At 42.9% G+C, this 7588-nt stretch overlaps 1 protein-coding gene across 3 annotated transcripts in view; it reads left to right on the forward strand.

Annotated features, from left to right (window-relative positions):
- The window catches only part of LINGO1 (leucine rich repeat and Ig domain containing 1), a 408267-nt gene that overhangs the window by 127691 nt on the left and 272988 nt on the right, over window positions 1-7588 (forward strand). For all 3 annotated transcript variants that reach the window (XM_019533347.1, XM_019533346.1, XM_019533349.1), the window contains exon 2: window positions 1632-1674. The gene's annotated coding sequence lies outside the window, so the exon portion shown is untranslated. The remainder of the gene's footprint in view (window positions 1-1631; window positions 1675-7588) is intronic.

Genomic DNA, 7588 nt, shown 5'->3' on the forward strand with positions numbered 1-7588 from the left:
CAGAAGTTATGCAGCTAATTCAGATAGATTCAAGCCAACCCCTCTGCCAACCTGGTAGCTATTTTCCCCAATAGTTAACTGTTCACAACATAGGCCTTACATGCATGGTGCTGGTCCTTTACTTGTGAGCTTAGCCCGTGGGCCTCTAGTCTGCCTTCTTGCAGTGAAGCCTTTTTTTGTATTCTAAGCTTCAGAACAAACTCAAATTCTACACTTTGGAGAGACTACATTTTTTTTGCAAGCGGCAGAAAACAGAAGCATTTGTAAATAGTGCCAGATTGCAAATGACAAATATTCTTCCTTATTTGTCTACAGTGCTTAGATGCTCTACTAATAATGTTTTTAAAAGTCCCATGGATATATATATTCACATTTCATATATATATGAAATGTATGGGTGGTCAATGTTGCTGTTATGCACCAAAATCCTTGATTTAGATGTGTTCCTTTTTTTTATTTTCCTAAATCGCCCTCTCCCTCCTAGGGGGCTTTCTTTCTGCAATGGCAGGAGTTCAGGATTTCTCCTGCAACAGTAGAAGATGTTGCAGTTGCCTAAGGCATAGAATGGAGTGGGTTGGACTACATTGTTAGCCAACTCATCACCTGTCATAGGCAAAACAAGAAGCACTCACTCAGTCAGTCCCCATCGTTCTTCACCCGCTCTGCACTGGAGCTGGCACTGCAGAATCCTAAGCCATATGGCTTTTAGGTGGTGGTGGGGTGGGTTTCTTGAGCTACTTCTTGCTTCTTAATATAGGATACACTTCTGTAATGGGATCAAGTAACCAGGATCCTTCGGTATGAGTAAGGGGACAGCCCAGGTTTGTTTCATCTCCAGGGCTGCATGTCTAAGTAGCATCTGATTCTACTCTGTTCATCATCAGGCTGTAGTAACAGGCAGGCGAAACCTGGTATTTGCCTGTGCGTAGCCTGCAACAGAGTTCCCAGCTGCCCAGTTGGTGTGTGCCAATGGCTTACAATCTTTTCCATGCTGTGACCACATGTAGCAATAGCTAAAATAATTCAGGCGCTCCTCTCATCTAGACATTAATAGAGGAAGGGTTACAATCCTCCTAGCACCTGAGCTTGGAACTCCTGCTGCTTGCTTGATGGATGCCTGTCCAGTTCTGAGAGCCAGTGGTTGTGTTCACACAAGTGTGAAAAATTGGAAGCTGTGACTGAAAATATAACTATTAGTATTTAAATCTAAATATATTCAGCTACATATGGGATCTTAACTGACTTTAATTATTAAGGAATTAATAGAAATCTATTACTTATCTGTTACAGAGCGTATCTTCAGTAATTAAGTAATGACAGTTAATTCTTTCCTACTATTTTAATGTACTGCTTTTCCCTTTCTGGTTGTAGCATTCAATCAAAGAATCTAAGTGTGAATCTTATCTGCTTCATGCTGCATACATGTAGTGCATTGCCAAAGTAGGGTTATTTCCATTACAGGTCAATGACTACAACAGTACGATCAGTAGAGGTAGCCAAGGCATGTAAGAATGGATCCTGCCCATTAAGGTGTGATTATAATTGAACTGACATTCCTGTGCCGCCCTTCTAGAACGCTTGTGGTCATGAATGATCTGCCTACTGAACCGTGTTTCTCTGTTCCTTTGTAGATCTCTTACCGAAGCAAAAAGCCCTTTCAGGATTTTGTCACTGGTAAGCGACACAATGTTTCCTCCTCTCAGACCTACTAGTTTGTGTAGAAGCTTCTATTTTTGTTACTGTACATTGTTCTGTGTCAGTATGTACCTATGTGTTGGGGGGGACATGTATACATCTGTTACTGGCACTTAACGTCTACTATTTCGGTGAGTCTATAAGAACCTTTTAGAAAGATTATGAATGGCTGAAATAATTGAAAAACATTATTTAATGGATGCTGAATTACCTTTCTCTCTTTGGAGTAGCACTAGTGAACACTAAATGTTCTGGTAAACATGAGGGGCCTGATAGTTCACTCTGTGCTGGAGTAACTCTATCACAATCAAAAGACTTACACTAATGAAACTGAGCAAGCCCATTCATTGTATAGTTTGGGATTGGGCATTGTGGGCTACTGATGGGCTACTTCTTCTTTGAACCTCTGGGGTCAGGGATTCGGTTTGTCAGATAGAAATCAAGAGCCACTAGCTCAAGAGTCTATTAAAGCAAAACAGAAGACTTACTTCTGATAGTTTCACCTTCCTCTGTATTTGAATCCAAGACTGGTGCAAGACTATTGACTTCATTAGGGTCACCCCTGAATTGCACCAACAGAATTCAGGGGTGCCTTTTAACAGCTTACCTTTCTAAGGGGCATCCACTAGGTGGGTTTATAAACTAAAATGGGGGCATGTGCCGAGACTCAGTTCTGCCAAGGTTTCAGCCCCGACAGCGTTTAAAATGAGTCGGGAAGTATAATTATTTCTGTTCTGTGGTGGAGTGGGGAGGGGGAATGGCCAATGGCAGAGTCAAATTTTATTGTTGCATTTCTGTAATCTTCAAAAGGAAACAGAACGGGCACCCTCCATTCTTCCTGGGTAAACTTTGATGGATGAAAACTGAAAACTTCAATTGAGAAATTGACATGATGATTTAAATAAAAGCAGGGATGCCTCAAAATCATTGTGGAGGCTCAGATATTCCTAAGGGCAGGATTCAGGAGACCTTTTGAAAGATCAGAAGGCAAAGTGATATGTAGGAATAGAGCAGCAATTCCCCTCAGGACCTTGCAAAGGAGCAAAGTTTAGATAAAGAACAAATGGAGCAGTTTGGTTCTGTAAGAAAATGTGAACAGTCAGAAAGGCAGGAGTCCTGGCTTTACCTGCACCAGGCAAGACAATGTCGTCATCTGTAACCTTTCCAGTGATGGGCTTGTTTCAAACCATCCCATAGCAGATGCTCTTCCACAGCTACCTAGTCATTTCACTTGTTTTCCTTTTGCCACACAGATATGATGGCAAATTGCATGGGAAGTTTATTAAACCTGGTTATTTTCCTGTTAATTCTAGGATCCATCTAGTTCAGCCACAGAGACTTGGCTCTACCTCCAAATGGAGAATAAGAGGAAACAAAAGCACCCCTCGTACTAACACCCTGCTATACCTTGTATGAAAGGTTGAAGTCCTAAAATGTGATGCCCCAAACTAATTGGTTTCTAGAAACCACTGACAAGGAGGCAAATTAAATTTGAGGTGTGTTTTTTAACATACAGAAGTTCTTTAGAGTCGATAAAGTGGTTTTAATAGCCTTAGACAGTCATGATGAATTCTGGTTAACATCTAGGCTTATTTACCTTGCAGAGTAACTAAAGTAATGATGGCACAAAGCAAAAAGGAGTGTTTACATAGGGGAATGACTTCATTTAGAAGGGGAAAAAGATGAGAGAAAGTACTACTAAATCACGTTCCTGTGTGTTCAGAATGAGCAGCAGACAAATCTGCACTTCCCAGGTGGGCACATAGAAGAGTGCACATATCCAGGTTACCTCTTTCTTGAATCTTGTGCAGTTGTCCCAGCATGTTAAAGGTCATCCCTGGGGCATGATGCTCATAACCATTTCATTACGACAAGCTGAAAATTATCTTGGTGAAATATGAATGTATCATCTTTCAGAAATGGGGGAGCAGCTTTAGAGCTAGTGGCCATTTCATATGGCTCTTTTAAAGGCAGTGAAGACGCTCCCAATTGCATTACCTGAGAATCTGACCAGGTTTTTAAACTTTATTTATATTGTGGCCTGTTAACATGAAAATTGCATCATGGAGAAGTTGGACAGAACGATGAAGTTCAGACAGGGCATGCATGCCATTATTTATTGGGTGTCTGTCATAGCTTGGAAAAGGAAGCAGCTTTAATTCAGTGGGTCTTTGTATAGGGGCACACATGGACCCATCTTGGGCAAAATAAGTTACCCATAGAATCTGAGTAACTAGCTCTTTCTGTATGAAACTTCCTTTCAAGCTCTAGACTTATTCTATGGCTGATTGATTGAGGCAAGGGGTTAGTATTCAAGGTAACAAAATGGCTTTCATTGCTTTACTTAAACCCAAAAGAATATAACAGACCGTCATGTATAACAAGAGTAAGCATCTCACCCTTTATCTGCCTCATTCAGGTGAGATCTGCTGTCACCTTAAGGAGGTTTGCTTGAGCATATTACTACAGACTCTTCATTACTCAGCCTCAATGATGGCAGTGATGGTTGGTGCCCCCAGGTAGACCGTCCTTTTAAGGCTGCTGGTATAGCTGTCTCATTCTGCTCAGAAGACACAGTACAAGAGATGGGAAACCTGGTCTACCCTGAGTATGAGGCGACCAAAAAAGCTTAATGAAGGCAAGGCCTAGAACTATGGTTCCCCCAAAGGACAGATGTTTATGGTGGCTTTAGTGCGCCTTTCTTAAATGATGCAAGAAACAATATAAACCGAAACCTTGCAGCTAATTAGAGAGCTTTAGTAGTGTACAAGTACACAGGGGATCTTTTTATTGTCTTAGTCTTAAACCACCAGTGCAGTAAGGCAATGGTTTTGCTGTACATTGCTGCTTCGGCTATGCTTGGGCAATGGTGGTGGGATTTTTCACAGGCTACAGGTTGTGGGCAATAGATAAACTGGAGGTTCTCTTCATTAACAAATCGTTGCCAGCAAATCTTCCTCTTCCTGTTCTCCACCCACGGGTGGCTTTTGCTTTGCTGTGCCTCTTTCACTGCCACGCTCAAAAGTTTCATTTTCTTTAGGGGAGAGGGACCCGATGATCAGCACATAGGGATCCAACTGGGGACTTCTGTCAGTACTTGAGTCCCAGATTCAGCTAGAGCTGGACCCACTAGCAAAGGCAGCAATAAATTCCTGTCTTCTAGACTAGGTACACAGGAGGACCTGTAATAACACCCTTGCCAGTGAGTTGCATTAGCAGAACTGAGGAGAATGCAACATAGCAGGGACTTTGATATTATAGACTTCCCTTCCCCAGCATGCTGTCTCTTTTTGTGATCCAGTAAAACAAATGAGACTCTGAATGCTAATAAACTTATAATGGGGTGGAGTTTATTGAGCACTGCACAGTCTTCTTCTTTTCTCTGAGGCATCTAGTATAGCTACTGTTAGATACCAAGCAAATAATTTGTAGCAAATGTATTTAATGACTTCTACTTCTTTCAGCTGGCAAATTGTCCATGAATAGATTTAGTTGTTCAAAATGACTTGCTAGATACCTTATTTGACTAATTCTTGGCCTGTTGCTTGCTTGGAAGCATTTGGGATTTGAAGTGCAAGCTGCTGTGATTGGCGGCAAGTTGCACGGTGTTTCTCTTCCTTGGTTGGATGACAATAGCTGCATAATTCTTAGAATTGATGTTCCACTATAAATACTTGTAAATCCATTCACTTGAGGGAAGCCTCCACAAGAGGCCTCTGAGCAGTCAAAGTGAATGCATTTAGGAGTACAGAAAAATATTTGTAGGGAAGCCTCTTGCTAGAGTTCACTATGGTGAAATACTGGAGTTGGTAGGGTACTGGTGGGCCTGCAGCCAACTCTGCAATGTGTAAAAAGATTTGGTATATAGCTACATTTTATGTATGAGTGATGTCCCTGCAAACATATCTAATCACTAGCTAAGGTAATAACTGCAGAGCTAAACTAAGAGGAGATGGAAGAGGACCCAGATCAACCAAAACATTGCAGCTTTTATAATTCTCACACCTCTTTTTCAAACTACTGCCAGTCTAGCTCTTCCTGTCATCTTCCCCTTTCAAGGTCTTTCCTCCACTGGAAGGCAAAAAGCTATTCCTGTCCTTCTGCTTTTTGTGGTTTGTGGCTTTCTTTCAAGTTCAGCTTGTGTATCCTGGTCTGACCTTCTGGCATAGTGGCTTCTCATCGTGCTGACATGAGACCCACTAAAGTTAATCCCCTCCAATAAGCCTGCTACCACTCCCTGGTAAGACTAGAGGCAGAAAAGAAGAAAACATAAAGCCTTCTGGTATGCATCTCAATGCCCTTTACATTATCTGTCTGTGTAGCTGACCTGCAAGTATATTGAGACAGTGTCTTCTGCAGTAGCCAGCACACTGTCAGCACTTAACTGGATATGGAGCTGTATGTGGCAAGTAGGTTGCTGGGAGAAGCATGCAGAAGAGTGGCAGGGCTGAAGATGATGAATGGATGCCTCCCTGCTGTGAAATGAGGATATTAGCCATCCCTCATCCAGGCAGGACAGGAAGATTCTGCAGACCCGAGCAGTAGTCAGTGAGATGACTAGCTGTCAGTACCATGCTTGGCATCCAGAAGGCAATAATGCAAGATCCCCCTTCTGTAGCAGTGTCAGATTCCTACCTTAAAGAGGATCCTGTTTTAATCTGCCACTGTATCAGCTTTATTCCAAAAGCCTGTTATAGGCAGATGAGAGGTTGATATAAGTGCCCTACTTCTTTCTGTTTGATTGTAGCCCTATTGGCTGAGGAGAAAAGAAAGTCAAAACACTGCCCCTTGGAGGCATGATGGAGTAGGCAGGCTTCATGTTCTACGCTTGGCCTTGCTGATGACTGACTCTCCTTTGCTCACTCCTGTAAAATCACGTGTGGGTCGGTGTCTCACAGCAGGTGGGTGTATTGCTGTAGGCACCTAAGCAGCATCTGTAGTATTTTTTATTAAGTGTCAAATACCAGCAGCTCCCAACTCCCTTTGACCTTAACCATCCCACTCCTGACCACAGTAATGGAAGAGGTACCTGACACAGGGATTTGAAGGGTCTTAAGAATTAGAAGCCAGGCAAGCTGTGAAAATCCTATGCCTGATAAGCTGCTTGCAAAAGCAGCTTCAGTGGGTTACAGCTCTGTGACCTTAGTCTGTCCCTCTGTGTGCAAGAGCAGCTCAGTATGGAATGGCCCCCATGCCTTTCCCTATGGGACAGTATTAGCACTTTTCCCAAGGAAAATACATATTTATATGGCAACACCAGACTGGCAAATTATTCAGACATCCTTAGCAGGGGCAGAAAAAGTGCCTAATGACAAGAGGAGATAGCTGAGCTGGGCTGAGCTGAAGGCAAACCTTTCGTTAGAGTATACTTTTCTAGGTTCTGTGCGATGTACTTGTTAATATCTCTGCTTGTTCCAAGAAAGGCCTTTCCATTTTCGATCATGCGGTTCCTGCTGTTGAGTTCAATACAACACCTTCAAACCCAGCGAATCGCCTGAAGGCCCTGGATAAAAGTGTGTGTGTTGGGGGAGGGATGGTAAGGGAAATGTCATTGCCAGGGTTAGAAAAAACTGGTATGAAAGAAATATATACCTTTCTCAGTGTGATTGCATTGAGACTGGGGAAGAGGAGGGGCCGCATTCCAGTTCGTTACGCCTGGACATCAGTAGACTTAACTCTAGACTTTCACAGATTTCATAGATTTCATAGACATCAGGGCTGGAAGGGACCTCGGGAGATCATCAAGTCCAGCCCCCAGCCCAAAGGGCACGAAGTCAGCTGGGGTCATAGGATCCCAGCAAGATAAGCATCCAATTTCCTCTTGAAGGTGTTCAATGTAGGTGCTTGAACCACCTCCGCTGGCAGACTGTTCCAGACCTTGGGGGCTCGGACA

This window comes from Crocodylus porosus, unplaced genomic scaffold, assembly GCF_001723895.1.
Source record: "Crocodylus porosus isolate Cpor-Errol unplaced genomic scaffold, CroPor_comp1, whole genome shotgun sequence".
In the NCBI taxonomy this organism is placed as follows: Eukaryota; Metazoa; Chordata; order Crocodylia; family Crocodylidae; genus Crocodylus; species Crocodylus porosus.